This window comes from Aythya ferina (assembly GCF_964211825.1).
Source record: "Aythya ferina genome assembly, chromosome: 7".
Classification (NCBI taxonomy): Eukaryota; Metazoa; Chordata; class Aves; order Anseriformes; family Anatidae; genus Aythya; species Aythya ferina.
Genome location: NC_140302.1, coordinates 6,755,300 through 6,774,914, shown reverse-complemented (window position 1 = coordinate 6,774,914; position 19,615 = coordinate 6,755,300). Strand labels below are relative to the sequence as shown.

The following is a 19,615-nucleotide window of genomic DNA, read 5'->3' as shown; positions in this document are numbered from 1 at the left end:
ATTTCAAAACACAGAATGTAAGCAGCAGTATTTCAGGGTATTTACTGATGGTTTATCATCTTCCAATTTATTCTTCAATTTAGACAGTATTATTCACTGTTATTGTTAATTTATATGCTTTTTTTTCATAATACCCAACAAAAACATGTGGAAAAGTGAAGGTCAGAACAAATGCAGGGCTGGTTTAACACCAAAAACTCTGGATGGAATTCCTACATAAAATTGCTTTATCGAGAAATGAAAAGAATTGCTTCCTGTTACACAAAGGGGACAAACTCTGACAGCTTTGTCATCTCAGAAGCGTAACAGACCAGAAAGGTAACGCAATAAATAGGCGAGACAACTTCACTGTTGGAACTTCCCTTTCCACAACCTTCACAGATGAAGGAAAAGGAAGATGTTTCCATGAAAAGAAGGGGACTTCTTGCAGTCAGAACACAGAGGTGAAGACGTCTGTGTAACAATGCCCAAGCAGTAGCATTTAGAAAATAAAAGAAAAAAAAAAGGTACTGCAAAGAAGGGAGGACGTCAAGAATAGCAGCAGCAGCCTCACAACCACTGCTTAATTCAATTTCGCTAGCTTCGCCTCAACCTCACTTGGGTGGGTGGTGAGAAAACAGCCACCGCAGCTAAAGGAAGAAGGCAAAAAGAATTTAAGGGGAGAAATACAGCTGCCACTGAGCAAATCGATATCTCTAGCACAGAAGTTGTGTTCCTCATTAGTCCATAGCTGAGGTGTTAATGGTTCTTCTGATTGTTGCTTTTTGAGGGTTTTAAAAATACATAGAAAATTAAAAGACTGTAAAACACTTGGCTCCTCGAGGCAATAAATGAAGAAGAGCTGAGAAGTGCCGAGGTAATCCTGCTGTTAACCAGTAATATCATTTAACAGAAAGGTTCTGCAAGTCCTGTGTTCCTCGCCTGTCCTATTTGCCAGGCTGTAATTGCCATCCCGGAGCAATAATAAGCCAGAGGAAAGCACACATCTGGCTACAGCTGTCAAGGAAGAGCTTCTTAAATTCAGATTATCACCAAAATTGTTGGGTAAACAGCAGTGTTCTCCACAAATGGCTACTAGTGCTGCGGGTGAACCCAAAGCCGCTTCCATTGTACACTGCCTTTTAAATTTCAATTATCTCTTCTTTTATTTGATTCAATTTTCTAAACCCAAAATTAAAATTCCTTATAATAGCTTTATAATAGTCTAGGTGGATGAATGTGTACCAAGACACTCCCACACTTCTGTGGTGTATCACTTTTGGACGCTTGCTCACTTTTTCCTCCCTTCCTCCTTGTTTGAGGCAAAACGTGTCACCGTTGTGCGTGGCAAAACCTGGCGCTGGAGGAAAAGGAGCTCCAAACCTGAGGCAGGAGGAGAGAGAGGTACAATGAATTGAAGGCAGTCTTACTGAGAAAGCACAGCAATAACGTGAAAACTGCCAACAGCCAAGGCAATCTAGGGATCAGGCAGAGCAAGCAAGTGATTTCTGCCACTTTTTATAACCAGGGAAGAAACAGAGCCATGTGATGGAAAGGGTGGAAAAAAAATAAAAAGTAATAGAAGCAAAGAGCTACCAAAAACTGGTGGAAAGATTTCTTATGAAGGACGCAGAGCTACAACAGAAATCAAGTACCCAGGCGCGCAGATGGCAATCTGCACTGTTCAGTGAAAGGGAAACTCCAGAAGTTCAGCGTGTTTGAAGCTCAGACAGCCTGTCGGGCTGGCCCTGCTGGCTTCAGAAAGCTCCATGCCACGAATTGCACATCATGCTGCTGTGGTAGCTTCAAATGCTTCCAGACGAGCATAGTATCACTGACTACAGAATAAGAAAAACATGTTTTTAATTAAGAAAGTTTTAAAAATAAAGTCTGAAAACCCATACTGAGTATGTACAGAGCGCTGTACAGGAAGACTATGGTAGAAGATAACCAGGTCAAGGAAAGGTGGCTACACAAAACATAAGCTCACTCCTCAAAGCCTGCGAGCACCAAGCGAACACAACAAGCCTTTTGGAATGCTTTCTTCTGAGGCAGCAACAAATGGAGCTGGTGTGATGGGTTCAGCAGAGGAACTAAGCCATACCTGAGGTTATGCCTCGGGAGCCGGGAAGCAATGCCTGTACTGATGCATTTTGGATTTTAGGAAGGCTGATCACCTGGAGGCATACACCTTAAGCTGGCTCAGTACTCAAAGCTAACAGGACCTGGATGGGCTTAGAGGGTACCAGGAAGAAAGGCACAACACAAACTCTGCCTCCACAAGGCTGATTCAGGTACGGCCACGAATCCAGAGATGGATCCATACCCCCATCAGCAATTGGTACAGTGACAAGATGAAGTGCTGGCTTTGCTTGGCACTGCACTGGACACACCAGTGGTTTGCTGGTAACAAGGACATCTACACGGCTCAGAGGCTGACCTAGAAAAGCTTGCCCTGTACCAAGCTCCATCACTTCTGTACAAGGAGGGAAAGGAAGAGAATGGGTTGGATGGGGACAGGATTGTTGCTCAGTTTTGGCATGGGGTCCCTACACCTTGTAGGCAGACTGGGGATGGAAGAAGAGGATATTAGGGCTTCACAGCATTTCCCTAACCCCCATGGTCCTCTCACAATGCTCCCACAAGCCTTACAAGCCATGTTTTTTCCACTCAAGTCCTAAAATAAAAGGTTGGGGCCTTTTGCATCTTTGCAAGTGGCAGGACTGCATACTGCCTACACCCTTGAGCACACAGTAAAAGTTTTTCATCAGTTTAACATGTACTTGCAGAAAACCCCAAAGAAAAAAAAAATAAATTTGCAACTTTAAGATGTTAAAAATGAAGCAGATCTCACAAGAGGAGAGTGGCTCGCTTCTTTGGTGAAACCACAGGTAAAAAGCAGGAGAGCTGCTCTACAAAATGTGTCCTAGAAGGGGGGGATATGGAGGAGAGCAGCAAAGTATGGAAGCAAAAGGACAATACAGGCACAGGAGTAAATATGAGTACACTGGCCTTAAGTAAGCACAGATTATGAGTGAGAAAGGCGCAATGATTTGAGTAATCAGCCTTACACTGAAAGGAGGAGAGGGGATATTACACATGACATGCTTTGTTTTGTGAAAGGGACTTTTCAGCATGGCAGCTGCAGGAGCGGGCAAACAGATTTAATGACCCAAAAGGTCCCTTAAAGCGTTATATTCCTATGAGAATTTTAACAGCAAATCCGCTTGCTTATTTGAGCACTTGGATGAAACAATTTTCAAAATGACCACTCAGGAGCTGGAGGAAAGCAGAGCTTAATGAGGAGTGCTGCACAGGTGAAGGGAGCAGAGCTATCAGCAGTGCAGCGCTGCGAGCCCAGGGCAGGAGGCTGCCGAGCAAAAAGCCATCTCTTGCACGGCCCCTGCCAAGGGCTTGTTTCATATTTTAAAGGCTAGTCCATGTCCAGCATTCCCCACCTACTTTCTCATGATCTCGCTGCAAACGTAGCAGGTATTTTTATTAAAAAAAAAAAAAAAAAAAAATCAAGAGCAAATTCAGCCTCAGGTGCTTTGAAGGAAACAAAGTGAAAAACAGACTTGCATTATTTTGAAGAGCAGTGAAACCCTTATATCGTAGCACGTCTAAAAACTTGATGCAAGGTGAGGTTTTCAAGTAGAAACTGCAAAGAATATGAGGAAGGAGACTATGGCCTACTAGCTAATGAACAACACGTTTGGAGAGAGGAGATCCGATGTTCCCAAGAGCTTTTTTCCCCTCTTCCCCTTCAAATTCTACTCATCTCGACAGGAGACAGGGTGCACAGCGATCTCAGAGCAGATTTTAACCTAATGAGCAATTTTTTTGCCATTTGACATGCCTGCCTAACTTCAGAGCCAACATTCAGCTTCACAGCTGAGAAGTGCAATTTGTGCTTCCAACAACTTTCAAAAACAATTTTCCAGATTTGGGGTTCCTTATTATAAACAATTTCGGAGCCCAAAATGCATTAGCTGTGCTTCTCCAGCTCCCACCTGACAGCACTGCACAACGCCACCACTTCCCCACCTCTCAGACATTTCAGTACAGAAAGTAAAAAACAAACAAACAAACAAACACACAGCACTCTCCTCTTTTCTGATTAATAGGGCACCTGTGGAAGAATGTACCAGCCACTGGATGCAACAGGGTTGAAATGGGGAGGGGAAACCTCAAGATTTATGGGATTGCCATATCTGAAAAGCTTACATCCAGTTACTAACAAAAGCCCAAATACACGATCCAGCTGAAGCTATACAGAGGACAGACAGACTGGGACCCTTCCTTTAACCCAAAATACCCACACCACAGTTCATGTTTTTGCCACAGTCCATTACCGGCACGATGATTTCTAACATGGCACATCATTTCAACAACATTAAACACACTGCTACTGCACAGCTGTTTAAAACTCCTTTCCAGCAGGTTATTACAGTGTGTAGCTGATGGAGCAGCAAATCAAGGTGTTTCTACAGGACTCCCCCCACCCTAACCCCGCATTCCTATAGGAACGCATCACTTACCACCACCGCAGGCTGTCCCATACGCAGGGCCCCTATCCCAGACTTGCAGCACAGTACCAGCAAGAAATCTCCAGATTGTAAAAACGGGTCTACAAAATCCTTTGTGCTCACAGCGCTGCCCTTTCAGGCTGTTTACTCTGTGTAACAGTCAAGGAGAACAGCAAGCACAGATGTTCGAATGATGAAATACAAACGGGTTATAAAAACGTGCCAAAAGCAATTCAGAAGTCACACTGGAACCAAATGGAAGGGAACTACCTGAATGGTAACACACTACCAGGAGAGAACAAGCCAGTGCCAGAAATTCCCTGATGTGGGAAATGTACAGGCATCATCTGTATTAACCAGATGTGTGCAGATACAGGTTTTTGAAGTAGATAGGTTTTGTTTTAGCAGGCCTCTAGATGTACTCCAGAGGCATGACACAATGAGGATGAAGTTTGGAGCTAGATTAAACATGTATGTAGGTGTTTTTAAATGCACAGCAGGCAGCTCTGTGGAAGAGGCAGTGGCAATCAGACTGGCGAACCACTAATGTTAGAAGACAAATCTTTACACACACACAATAGATTAAACCTTCTTACCGTGGGACTGGTAACACTTCAGACAGCAACAATCCTTTGGCCCCTATGTCAGATCTCCTGCAAAGCCCTTCCCATGGGAACCCCAGCCTGCAGAGCCCCCGAGCCCACAGCCACCATCCCTCAGTGGCTCCCTTCTAGAATTTCCCTCCCCCAAAGCCTAATGCTTTGAGGCATAACTGTATTTCAAAGGAAACTGAGCAATGGGGAAAAGGAAACAGAGTTTCTGCAGACGTGAATGTCATGTAAATGTCAAACTTAAATGTTAAAATTTGATTAGGAGACTGAATGAAAGGAAAACAGTGCTGCCGTAAGTAAACCCGTCCGCTAACAATGCTCCCAGCCTGGTCGCCTCCAACACAACTTTGCGATGGGTTTCATTAATCATAATTTCCTATGTTACATTAAGCTGTAATTGATTCTTGCTAAAAGACTGTACGTGGCACCATAACAACTGCAAACAAGTGTTTGTTGACGAGCTGGATCTAAACAGGCAGTCTTACTGCCAAACACCTCGTGCGCTGTGCCGACAAGCTCATTTGGTCAACTCACCAAAATTTTGGCTTCACGTGACAAATAAATGTTATCCTACATGGAAAGCCCGGAGCATACACACCCATCCATCAGCCTGTACCTGTCTTAGGGAAGCAGAAGGTGGTTTCACATTGAAGCCCCAAGAAGCAGAGTTCCAGAAGACATCAAGTGGATTTAGATGAACCTTGGGAGCCCAGTCCTTTACAATTTTGCATCAGAGAGACTATGCTTTTTCAAGACTGCCAACCCCACCTATCACGTTCCTTGGTGCAGCACCCTAAGTACAACCTGCTCTCATCTCAGGAGCTTTCTTCCTTCTCAGCGACCTCAGCTCTGCTGGCATCAGGAGGCTGGACATGCAGAGCAGCTGAAGGATCCCGACAGCCCCAGTAACACGAAGTTGTTACTGGCACAGGAGTGGAGACTTAGCTTCCTACAGAGGCAGGAAAAGGTTTAGATGAACCCGAGCTGGTGGCTTTAACTACAAGCTAAACACTTGGTTCACTAAAATACCAGATATAGAGGAATTCTACAGTAGCACTGATATTGGCAAACACAAAGTTAGATGCAGAAGAATTCCCAGCCACACGACAGCTCTTCCATCAGCTTTACACGCCTCCTCTGAAATACCACCAGTCAGCACAGAAGGAACTGAACACAGCACAACACATACCAGCCCCAGTGCAGATCAGAATTAATCTCAAAAAGCCCAGCACTTGCCCCAGGCTGATTGCTTCCTACCCAAAATGCAAATTCCTAACCCCAGCTTGCCTCAGCATGCCCCCCCCAGAGTCAGATTGACTTGATTTTGCACTGACCTTGATGTTTCGGTCACCTGTTATGTCATCCAAATCATTTGCTAATTTCTTACGCAGAAGTTGAACAAGGACAGCTTCAGAAAGTACTTTGAATTTCATGCCCCCAGTGACATCCTCTGTGGGTGACAGTCCAAGCCATAAACTTGTCACTACCCTGATAATTGGTGGGAGGGCGAGAGGACATAACACCCATAGCACTGACGGATGGCTCCCTTCAGTTTGAGGCTCCCTGAATAGATTTTTTTTTTTAAGCTGCGTTCAAAGGTAATAGAGTAAGAACATTATGAAAAACTCAAAGGGGAAACACTGTCCCCCCAAAAAGATAGACTTGTTAAGGGATTTCAATAATCCTGTCCTTTACCGTCAGTGAGGCAAACCCAGGCACCACCCCCCATTGCTTTTTGAACTTACAATCAGGAGGAAATAAAGCAAAAAAGGGAAGCAGGTTGCAGTGCCGGTGGATGAAGCATCAGTCTGTTATGAGTTTCATGAAGTCTGATTCATCTATTCAGCAGTTTTAGTCCCACCAGTTGACTTCAGACTACCTTGCTAGATGAAAAAAGCCCACCGTAACTCTGGGTCAGCTCTTCTGACCCTCCTGTAGCTGCTCTATCATCACGCTTCCCTTATCTAGATGAACCCCTACAGACATCCAGATGAACTGCCACAAAAAGGCAAACCACCACTCCCCCGCCAGCCTCTCACATCCCCCTCTCTGCTTTGCTTCCAGACTTGGCTGCCAAACACAAAAACACCATGTTGTGATGGAGGCTGCAGCACAATTCCTGGAGGCTGTGTGTTCTGCCTCTGCTCCCAAGCACAGAGGCATTTTTTTGCAGGAGCTCATAGCATCTTATGCTCTTGAGTTTCGTCAAAAAACAGAGATTTGCATGAACTCAAGTTCTGTCCCTTGAATCACCTGTCATAAATTGCATTTCATTAAAGAGTTTATAGTAAAAAATAAAAATAAAAATAATAAAACAAGAACTACCATCTGAAATTAATCACTTGCATTTACCCAAATCTTATCCAGTTGCAAACACTTATGTAAATAACCTTGTTTCACATTATAAGTTGTTTTGTTTTGTTTTAAAAAAAGTTTTTTCCTACTACCCTTCTATCATAAAGTGCATTGCTCTCAAATGCTGGTAGGCAAAAATGAAACAAATACAAATGAAAAAGGGAAGCAAAGGAAGGCTGCTGAAAAACACTATCTGCTGTCCTATCCTTTGTGTGGTTGCTTGATTATCAGAACTGCAGCAATTTTGCTGTTATGAAGGAATTTTTGCTAGAGGATGTGTGAGTAACTGAGAGCTCAGATTGTTCCTGGGAGATTTAAAGATTCTGTTTGGTACTGGTAAGTACCTTAAAGCTCCTAGAAACAAAAGGGACTCAGAAACCAGTGGGTGCTTCCTCAAAGGCAGCAGGTGTCGTGCATGGTCCTTCACGAGCAGACAGAGAGCTGAAGAGGGCATGCACGTGGGGCTGTACAGCTCCAGTCGCGTGGGATGCTTCTAGCCCCACAAACTCTTTAAGGCCTGACAAACCATGCTAGTTTCTTTCAATACAACTCAGAGAGTTCGCATGCTACTTTCAGGTATTTTGGAAAGAAGCCCTGTGATTGTTTGCCAGACCCCACCTGCAGGCTCCTATCATAGGCTGCTTTGTAACTGCACATAATCAAAGGCAGGACCCCTCTTCATGTCATGCAAACAGGCTGCAGATAAACCTGAGCCAAATCCCAATATTTGCTTGGGGTTCATCATGACCATCTCGCAGCAGCTCCCCTTCAGTACAGAGGTTCTCTCAGCAGATCTGCCCCTCAGAAAAAAGAAAGCACAGGCCTGAAAGAACAGGCACAGGAAAGGAAGAAACAATTACTGCCTTAATAGGCTGCACAATGTCAACATTTAGCAATTACAGGAACACATATGAATATTTAAGCGCTACATAAACAAGGCCTTTACACCACAAAAAGACTAAAACCAGACTTCCCTGTTTCTACATGTCAATCAAAAATATTTCTTTATCAATGCTATAAAGGTTTGCACTTACGGCACTTGACTTCTGCTCACCCATCTAACAGATTTTTTAGAAATCAAAAATAAAACAATTTAAAGGCAATGTTGTATTTCTGCCTAAGGTTGTTCATTTTTCCTTGTCATCAACATGGCACTTAAGCTGTCAATATATAATTCCATTAGTGTGGGTCTTGTTTCTAGTTTTTGTTTACCCTCATTTCAGATGTAACAGAAATAAAACATCCCATATTCTAATTACTGTAATTGTGCTGTCTCACATTTTTTTCCTTAGGCTTTTGATCTCTGTTTGCAGACAACAGCAGAAGAGATGCAAGCTAGGTCAAGCGGTCAGACATTTTGAAGTCTTTGGCATCTAGTGATGCAAGTTATTTAAAATTTCAGTATTATCAAAGAATGAAAACTGAAAGAAAGACAAACAATAAAGAAGGTATTCATAAGCTTTAAGATATAGATCCTAGCTTGTTGGATGAACCACAGGTCTGATGACTCTTGGGGATACGTGTCTGACATATTCAAGAGCTGAAACACCACTATACATATCTACGCATGCTTAGCTAACTGGCTTGGATTATTTCCAAGTGAGGTTTCCATTAACAAACAACTGAAATGGAGTGGCTTTACTACCATTCAGAAAGAAGAATGGGAAAGGCATGTGTTGGGCCAGCAGTTGGGCTGAAAAGGTCCCCAGCTCGCCCCCGTTCCCTCATTACTCACCTCTCCCAAAGGTCTATTTCCCAATCAGCTTCCCTGCAACTGCACTTCAGTAAAACACAGTCAAGTTCACATAAACAGCTACTCTGGGAGATCCTAGCTTGTGGTAACCCAGTTGGGTGTATTGGTCACCATTAATTAGTACCTTGTACAGAACGAAGACAGCCACAAGTTAGACAATCACATATGTGTTGCTTTCAGGAAATGCAGAAAAAGCAGCAAAAAGAGAGCTGAACCCAAACCAGATCGTTGGAATACACAAGATTATTTTTCTTTAAAGCATCCATCTCCTACTTCTGACAGGGCATATTTAATTTTGCTGTTTAGAAGAGATTTATTTTGTCCACAAGAGTCATGAAGAACATCCTTCACAAAAACGTTCTGCACATTACTTGAACACACAGCTATGAAATTGTACTAGCTCTTGCAGCAAACAACATGCAGTGACCTGCCCCGATTACACTCGCTTGACCAGGGTAATCCCGCTACCTATGGCTTGACCCTACTCCCTGCAAGGTGCCAGTCGCTCATTCCCCAGCATCCCTTTCAGAAACCGCAGATAAAAAATGTAATACCAAGATCCACACAAAGAGATCTGCCTGTTATCATCGCCTATTTTACTTCTTAGCAGCCAGCAGTATTTGGTGCTGCCGGTCCAAGCACTGTCCTTGTATTTAGAAACAGCTGTTAGCTTGGAAATAGGGTGGTTCCCCCATCCCTACTGTACAGGACGGACAGGAGCTTGGCTGAACCTGCCCTGTTCACTGAGGGGGAACTGTAGGTAAACGGAAAATACTGTAATTAACTATTCAAATTACACTGGCATGTTGGGATCCAGGGTTTTATTCCCATAAAAAGCACTGCATGGAATCTAATGACAGAACAATAAAGACTGCAGTTCTGTACCTCATCCAAAAGAATAAATTACTGAAACCACTCCCACAGTTGTGCCCTGAACCGTAATTAGAAAGGAAACCCAAAAGGAATTATCTTTCTTGTATTTAAAGCATGAGAAGAGGAACCACGTAAAGCGAAACGGCTGATATCCTGATGTGGCAGGAAGACCCTTGAGTTAACACAGTAACAAGTCTGTAAAATGGACATACTGACAGCCCCCAGCACAGAGCTCTCCCAGATCCAGGCACACCGCCAGTTATGGATGGGTTCAGCCTTACAACTGGGGTCTTCAGCCACCTTCTACATAAAATAACATCTTAAGCAGCAGAATTACATGCAAATGTTTATTTCCAGAAAAACAAAGCGAGTTCATCCCCAAATTCATATCAGAATCTGACTGCCTAGCCAGAATACTAACTAAAGCATCAATAAAAGCAGCGGGCTGTAAGTTTCTCTCCCACTAATTAAATCATTTCAGCAAAAGCAGTGGTTAAGTGCTTAAACACCATCTTCACATTAGAAAGGACTTGCTCCTGTTGCACTGAAGCCACTCCTGAAGCTGCTCTATTGGGAATCTTTTTCCCCGTATTCTTCCCAAGTGCCTCTGAAATCTTTCTGCCAGCTGCTCTAAGCCAGCTTTGTCTTAGGACTTAGTTTCTTCTCCCAGTAGTACAAGTGGTTTTGCCAGGTCAGAAAATGGAACAAGAACAAAATACATGAAGTAAATAAAAAAAATAAGCTAGTAGTTCAACAGCGACAGAAGATAATTGCAGGCTTTGTGGCAGTTTACTTAGAAATTTCCTCTGTTTCCCTGACCTTTAGGCTGCACTGTTTCAGGGAATTCATTAGAACTAAGGTCGTGTGTTTCTGTGTTGCAGGGCATCCTCCTGATGCTAGACAAAATAGGCTGGAGAAATGTCTGCAGCCCTTCCTCAGGCAAACGTTCACTACAGCAAGATTTGCTTGTTTGAAGTTCTAAGCAAATTTTGGAAAAATCCCAAGATTCCTCTGTTCATCTTTAGGCTAAGATTCCAATCTCCAGGCTACTGATGTGAACTCCTAATACCAGCACTGCTTCAGGGCTGCTATTCCCAGTATGAGCCAGCACAGCCGAGATAAGAATTGCATACGCAGGATCAGAGAGCCTGACTGGCACTTGGTTCCTTGCTGCTCTGTGCTGTCACCTCAGCTGCAGCGCCCTAATTGAGAGACACCACCAGCCTGCTTGGTCCTTGTTTGCCCTCAACACTCGCTCAGCAGATCTCCTAAAAAACCCACAGACAGAAAATAACAGATACCTGAGCATTCACCTGCAATTTCTGATGCTGGCTACATAGCAGGGAGGGCTGGCTCCTCTGCTGCCCCCTTCCCAGAGCGGCGTTTTGCTGCATCCTGGCACTCCCAGCGAAGTGTCAGCTGAGGGATCCTGGCCACTGCACCCAGCAGGCCGAACCTCCAGCACCAGGGGAACCTGCACAGGTCAAAGGCAAATGCAGGCAGTCCACAACTACAGGTGACCTCTCTCAAATGCTGTTAATGCCTTTTCCCTTTCTTAAGTGAATGCCCTCTCTATCCCCAACATCCAAAGCTATGTTTCATAGCTCTGATACAGGTGTTATCATCACCTTTGATAAAGGTCATATATATTATTTTTATGCATGCTTACATAAGTCTTTAAAAAGACAATATTGTAAATGACTGGAGCTCTTACTCAGAGTTGTGTCGCCAGTATTAAAAGTATTTGAGCTAACACCTTTTCTTTCACAGCTTGAAAAGAGAAATTAGCCAGGTGTGCAGGCATAGAAAAGCACATGAACCTAACCAACAAAGAACAAATCCGCTGTCGACGGATTGTACCGACTGCCGGAACCGCCACAACACAAATCAAACCCAATTACTCCTGAGTTAGCACTTACTGCGAAGTCTTACAATAAACCAACCAAGCCCATGAAGTTGCTGGAGCATCACCCTCCGGAAGCGTCCTCTGTTGCACTCTTAGAAGCTTTTTAGGCACGCAACCTTTCCTTCCCCAAAAGCTCTCCTACCAACAAACGCAAAAGATAAAATGCTTTGGTAACAGCAGCCATAACAATATAGACCTGCGAGGCACATTCTGCCTTCATCAATCAGTTGATTAGTTATTTTTAATTAAAAGAGGAAGCTCTGATTGCAGGATTTTGAGCAACAATCCTTTCTATTTTAGCTACTGCTTTCTCTGGCTTGCATACCGAGTGCACACACTATTTATAGGAGCGACTAGCAAATCTGTTGTTAAAGCATCAAGCAGCCTTTTGGCTAGATTCGCATCTCGAGCTTGAACTAGTCAGAGTTACCCATCTGCATGCTTTAAGGACCGAGAAGAGCGCATTAATTGCCTAGCAGTTCAGTTTTCAGCCACACTAGGAGAAAACTAACAGCCTTGCAAAAAAGCTTGCCTTGTTTTGCCACGTTTGTGCAAAGTTTTATTGGAGTTCAGAGGAAGTTCCCAAAAACTATCTCTGTGGCATGAAAGGGTCTGGTTTGTCAAGGCTGCAGAGTTTACCCCACTTATTGATACAGCTGTACTAACAGCAGAATTTACTTTCTTATTTCCATACTTCGATGCATCAGAGCCTCTGTCGAGATTTTAAGCAAACACAAGCATGGAAAAAAAAAAAAAAAAAAAAAATCAGCACTTGTGCTATTTTCCAGCTTAAGAGTATTTTAACTAAAGCCATGAAGGCAGCCAGACTGTTTCCAAAAACACAATAAAAACATGAAAAGTGCAAAGTTGCTAATGAGCAGAGTTTTAACAACAATGTATACATACCTTTTTTTTTTAAAAAAAAAAAGTTTTTCACATATTACTTAATAGCAGAGTTTTTAAGTAGATCTCCATGCATATGTAGCTGCTAAGGCATAGGAAGAGGGGAAGGAGCACTACCTGAAGACCTTTTAAGAACGTGTCCCACCGAAGCAAAAACTTAGCTCCTGAATTTCCAAGTGTACAGATCCCAGTAAAAGTACCCAAGAAGCTCACTGAACAGCTACCGACGCAAGTGAGGAGAGGAAAAACAACTTGGACCAACTTCCAGCTCCTGGCTAAAAATCCATGCTTTTAACCAACCCCAGTAAAAGCATACAGCCAGCCTACTGAGCCCCGAATCACTTCAGGAAACCAGTCGGGTTCTAGGTTTCCTCATTTATTTCTGCACCTGCTCCAAAACACAGCGTTTAACTCCCCAGTGCCCTTCCCACCCAGCCTTGTGGTGCAGCTGTCCCTGCAAACCTCAAGATGCCCACAACCCCAAGCTATCCTACCAGGTAAGAAATGCAGAGGTATTACAGACACACAAAGCAGGAATGGAACAGACTTGTTGCAGCACCCTTCCATGGAGGCACAGAAACCTGTGACTGAAGAGAGGGTTTAAGGAACCCATTTGCATGACTGGTGCAATGCTAAGCTGGCAGACGGTGGCCTATAAACCACAGCTACGTTCGCAGAAATCTGACTGAAATTATTTACTGGCAAAACGCACGTAAAATTAGTACTCATCTATGAAGTTATGTCAGAGGTTGCTTTACTATTTCTATTTTAGCAAAGGAATTAAGATTCATACCTTCCTGAGTACATGTTCTTACTCTAATTTTGAAGTCAAAGAAAGTACTTACTGTAGCCAAACATGTAAAGCTGCACCAACCACATCTTGAACTATAATTAAAGCAAGCCTGGTCTAGGCATCTGCTTACCGGTCTGCGGTCTTTCTCTTGAAAATTAGTGCGTGTCAAGTACAGTCACCGTACCTTCCAGAGGGTGGCATATGTGGGCTTGCCAGATGAACAGCAGCTAAACCAAGAGGGCAGAGGCAGCAGTCCCCGATTTATTTGCAAGCAACCTGCCTCAACGCTTTCCAAGCTCTCCAGCACACCAAAAAGTTTAAGGCAGAATGGATTTGCACGCCGCTGCTGCACACGCTGGGTGATGCATGTGACCAGACTGTCACTCCTGCTGCAGTACCAACACATTCCCACAGCCACTGCGAGGCTGAGAAAAAGCACCTCGTTTGCATGAGGTGATTGACTAGCCATGCAGATCGGGCTTCGCTGGGAAGCAGGGAGAGAGAGAACATCTTTCAGGGAGAACTGAATTTGGAAGAGGCACAGCACAGGAACAGTTTGCATTCATCTCCAGCTTGCTACGTGGGATCCTGAGAACATTTCCTTTACCACTTCAAATATACAGTCTGATTTTATTTTTAAATCTCCCTTTTCCCCTGGTTTCCAACCATCAGAAAGCAAAACAGTTCTCGGTCAAAAGGGGAAGAAATAAACCAACACAAACACACAAAATAAACATACTTCACTTAACCTGGCAGACCCCAAAGAACACCACAATGATTTCACATGTCATGAACCTCCTCCCACCTTGGTGGGGACACCACACAAGCAGCCGTTCCCACCTTAACTTTTGATGATGGGAGGTGGGCGCAGCCTGCTTTACAAAGACAGGTGAGTTGTTTTCCTCCTCGCTGCAGCCCAGACGAGTCAATGTGAACTGACTTCTGGCTGCCCACCACTCCCAGCCACGCACACCTCACCCCAGACCGACATCCACAAAATTCTCATTACTACTAAAGGATGAGAAGGGGATAGGAAGCAGGTGTCCGCCCCTCGCGGCCGGTGCCCCCAGATGACAGCACCCTCACGCCTACCTTCTCCCGGAGGGAATCCCGGATTCCTCCTCGGGCTCCAGCCCCTGAGGCTGACTTCTCTGGGTTTATCTTGAGTTAGTCTTCAGAGACGGAGTGCTGACCAGCCTCCGGGAAAAATTCACCAGCAAGAGGCAGGCATCAGTCGAATCACCTACTGCGAGCCTGGGGAGCGGGGTCACCCTGCTGCTGCCACGCTGGGTCCGCAGCTGCAGTCGTGCTCCGAAAGCGTTCGGGGGGCTTCCCGTGCCCCCGAGGGTTTCTCCCCGTGGCTTTAGGATGCCGCAGCCGGGAGCTCCCCGTCTCCCCGCTGTCTGAAGGGCTGAAGAGCTCGGGAACAGCAGCGGATGAGGCGCCCAGCATCACTCCGCTCCTCCAAATGAGCTCGGAAATGAGATGTAACAGCCGCCTCTCGCCCGCGCCAAGTGCCATAGGAGCAGAATACTAACCGCTTCGTTTATTTCACTCATTACCAGACGCCGATAGGGAAGCCTTACACATCCCATCTCCTCCGCCAGCCCCTTTGACATAACCCTACCTTTTAAAACAGCCATCCCCGCCGGCACCCCCTCTCTGCCCAGCGGCGTGGTGGCACCGGGGGGGGGGAGATGGGCGCCCACCGGCGGCTTCCCCGGCCCCAGCAGGGCTCGGGGCAGCCTCGCCGGGAAACTTTCGGCCGGCGAAACTTGGCAGTGGGCTGGGGGAGAGGGCGGCGAGGGGCCCCCGGGGCTGTGCGGACCCCGGGGCCGAGGCTGCTGACCCCCGTGAGAGCCCCAGTGCGCGAGCCCAGCTCCCAGCTCCGGGGCTGCGCTTCTGGAGCCAGGGGCAGCTCGGGCAGCCCGCCTGAGGAGCGAGGAGTTCGGGGCGAGCCTCCCCCCGCACACGGGACGCCCCTCAGCGCCATTTGAGGACCCCTCGCCCACCCCCAGCCGAAACCTACACACGGGGAAGGCCGGGGGGCTGCGCTCCCCGCGGCCCCTCCGGCTCCCCGCGGTCCCCCGCTGTCCCCCCTTATCCCCCCATAGCGGCCGCCCCGCTCCCGCCGCGCCCCTCACCTCAGCACCGGGCCGCCGAAGGCCGAGCCGCGGCGGCCGGGCAGGGAGCGGAGCGGCGCGGCGCTGCCGAAGGCGGGCGGATTGTGCCCCCCTCACGGCTCGGAGGGACGCTGAACTGCAGCCGCCGCCCGCCCCCGGCCCCGGCCCCGCAACGCTTCTTCCCCCCCGCCCGAGGAGCCGGGCCGGGGGCGGCTTTCGGCTCCCCCCCCCCGGGCGAGGGCACCGACGGGGGGGGAGTGAAGTGGCTGCCGGCTACAGCAGCCGAGGGAGGGGTACAGCACCAACTCATTAGGTTTTTACCGACCCCGCTTGCCTACTTGCTCTCAGGAAGGTCTCACGGTATAGAAAGCCCCTCACACACGCTGACACAGGCCGGTGATGCCTTCTGGAGTGGTTTACTTGCTTCAAATGTGAGCGCTTCCATAAAGCGTAAACTACGCAGGCTTAAATGGGAGATTTGGGGCAAACTGCCTTAAAATCTCAAACAGGCCGGACCAGCATCTGTGTCTCTGCCTCTATTCACCTCATAGTCCCAGAATTAGGGCCAGCAATCAGCCCCCATCTGGGGAAACAGCAGTTAGAGACCATCACCAATGCTGTAGGCCACTGCAGACCTCACTTTCTGGGGGAGAATCCTGTAACAATAAAATCCCTCCAAAAAATGGGTTGGCCAGAGAGTCCCGAGACCCCAGTACTGCTTCTGTTCCCACCGTGCTTGCTCACATGAAAACTATGCTCAGAAAACCTACTTCTAGCAATTAACTTTCTTCAGTTAGTTTCTTCAGTGGCATAAGCAGCCGAGGCTCCCATGCCACCAGGGGGAACCGACTCCTATTCAAAATATCTGTCCTTTTATTTTTGTGGATTAAGTTTATCAGGAATCAATTCCCAAACTCGTTCCTCGCAGTGGCCCCACAGCCTGACTCCAGCAGCAGTTCAATCATGACAGCGAGAGTCACAGATAGGAACTGGGGCTGGCTGCTGTCTCAAGGGGCTTTGCTAGAAAAAGTTCCCCAAGCCACATTCCTGCTTTTTTTTTTTTTTTTTTTTTTTTTTTTGGTTTGTTTCTGTGCACTAACTTTGCTTGACTATACAGCACAGCATTTTAGCTAATTATATCAGCAGAAAGCCACCCTGGCAGAGGGAAGCAGAGTTTCCTTCACCCTTTGGCACGCTGAACAGGCTCACGGAGGAGCTGGATAAGCAGCAAAGCCTTTGCTGAGCAGGTCAGAAGGAGCAGGCCATGCAGGTGGTGCAGGCCCAGCTGCCAGCAGTGGCTAAATTAGCTCAGCCACCCCTGACCCCTTCTCAGTTTCACCTCTGTAAATCCGGACTAAATCCTCCACCTGCAGTTGGGCCCCAAATTTACCCTTCATGGTCTCTGAAGTCAAAAGCAAAACTGTTATTGATTGAGACGGCCTTTTCTGTGCTCTTCTCCCCTGGTGGTGATGAGAGCATGAATCTTAGCCCCGTCCTGGTGCTACACAGGAATGCTCTAAGAATTTACCTATACATATGGGAATGTGCACTACAGAAGGGAGCTCACAGGTCACCCCTCAGCTAGCACGATTCGTAACCCAACAACTGAATGAAAACTTACGATGACTTTTCATTCTCCCTGCCTCCGTGCCATACTTCCTTTCCCCCAAGCTTCTTAAGCACCCAACTGGTAACTTCTACAAATTAACTGTTACAGACAGAAAAGGAAGCAGGGGAAAGCCACTGACAGTAAGGAAAACGTATAGCAACGTTTGAGCTGGCTGTTACATTAGCCAGATATTTCTCCCCAGCATTATTAGATGAGTCACAGAGATGGTAGCAGAGAATCTTGTTTGGTTACATAGATCTACAAATTTGAGAGCTCAGGAGCTTCTGTACTAATGCAGAATTCGGAACTACTTGTCACAGTACACAATCTTATTTGAAAAGTAATGCTTTTAATTAGAGAAAGACTTAATTTCTACTTCAAAATTTGGTGGATTATTTTAATAAGAAATCAGGAATTACAAGCCAGAGTGTCAAGACCCAATTAATTAAATATTTGCATGTGCTTACATATAATTTAAAGACTGCCATTTATTTAATTTTAAAATTCAGAGTGAAGGAGTAAATTCACCACTGTTTGTTTAAATATGGCTACATTCACTGAGCTCGTACCTTAAGCCTCTGCTTAATCTGTTTTACAACTCAAAATAATTGCAAGCAGGGCAATATCTACTACTGCATCCCTACGTTCTCTTTCAACAAACCGTTGATCATATGAAAAATGTGCCCATGCATTTGCAACATTTCTGATTTTTTTCAGTGGCCAGCTGCACTGAGAGTTTGTTCAAGGATCAATGTGCATTTTATATAAATACAATTACAATTGTGAATATAATTCCCCAAAGCCCCAAATTAAATTCTCCTAATCCATCATCTCTTAGCGCTATTGAAATGAATGGAAATTTTGATATTGATTTCACTGAAAGCAGGTGCAATTCCTTTATGTACTAGTGCATTTCAGGCCATTTTCTTGTCTGACATTTACAGGTATAAATCCAGAATTACTCTACTGACACAATTTAATTTTCCACCAGAAAGATACGTTATCTTCTAAGACTCCAACCCTCACCCTTAATTATGCATTCCTAAAACTATTTATTTTTCTTTAATTCCATCTGACTCCCATCCTGCCTTCCTGAAGTTAATTAAAACCATTTGAAAATACTCCCAGCTGTAATACAAGGAGTGGCACCACTACTTAGTTTGATAGCTTCACACAGAGATGGACAAAGGGCAATGCATTTACCTCTACCATAGCATACATTCTCTGCCTTAACCTTTGAATTAAGGGTAGTATCTATTCAGGAAAAATATATATATTATTGGATAAAAATATTATCCAATTCCTAGTTGGGAATCAAATTTAAAAATACACTGATAATTATGTAAAAATGAAAACAGTAAGCACTCTATTCAGTTGATGACTGGGAGCCATCAACTCTACTAAAGAAGATGTCTAGAAAAGAGAATTAGTAACACCCTGTTTTGGGGGCTTGTAAAGGCAGTCCAAAGAGTTGCTATTCCAAGCTGTCCTAACATTTATGTAAACATACCTTTAAATACACGTATATATTTTTAAATGTATACATGTGTAGTCATCTAGGGATGTCTTGTGTGTGTGTGTATACACATGGGTGGCATAGTTTTGTTACTGTGCACCAATACTCTATCCTCAACACTATCCCAAACCTGCTATACACATACAAGGCAGAGGTTCCACACGGTGTTATTTGGGGTGCTTTTCAGCAGGAGTGCCTCGCAGACATTAAGCAATTTACATTTACTGCAAAATGTACCATCTCCATGACAGACACCAGGACAAAGCAGCACGCCAGAGGCCATGCTGCAGAGGGTTTGGAGAGGAAGGGCTGACTCCCAGAAATGACTGTCCTTCTCACCATGTCCAGATATCCAATCTGCTCTGCCTTAATTCCCCAAACGCTGAATGACCATGCTTCCTGTTGATTTCATTTGCTCCTGTGAGTTCTCAGCACTTTTGCACATTAGGCCTGAGGGGTCCAGAAGATGAGACAAACACAGACAGTAGCCACAGAAAGGTATTTTGGTTGAAGTGGCTTGCTCAGCAGCATGCACAAAACAGGGATAAAAGCAGCTGAACTGGGATAAAAGAGAATTCTTCTCATTCACCTGCCTTAACTACAGGATGTTCTCTTCCAGCAATCCTCTTCTGCTGTTCTCTTCCACGTGTGCCTTCAGGTTTCTA

At 45.4% G+C, this 19,615-nt stretch overlaps 1 protein-coding gene across 12 annotated transcripts in view; it reads right to left on the bottom strand.

The window, feature by feature from the left end:
* The window catches only part of PCDH15 (protocadherin related 15), an 883,259-nt gene that overhangs the window by 744,839 nt on the left and 118,805 nt on the right, over positions 1 to 19,615 (bottom strand). For 2 of the 12 annotated variants that reach the window (XM_084525150.1, XM_084525143.1), the window contains exon 1: positions 15,847 to 15,962. The exons of 3 other annotated variants lie outside the window; for them this stretch is intronic. The gene's annotated coding sequence lies outside the window, so the exon portion shown is untranslated. Of the gene's footprint in view, positions 1 to 13,832; positions 14,076 to 14,794; positions 15,210 to 15,846; positions 15,963 to 16,150; positions 16,352 to 19,615 lie in introns of those variants that run through there. 7 more of the 12 variants (XM_084525140.1, XM_084525151.1, XM_084525156.1 and 4 more) reach the window with 6 other exon arrangements.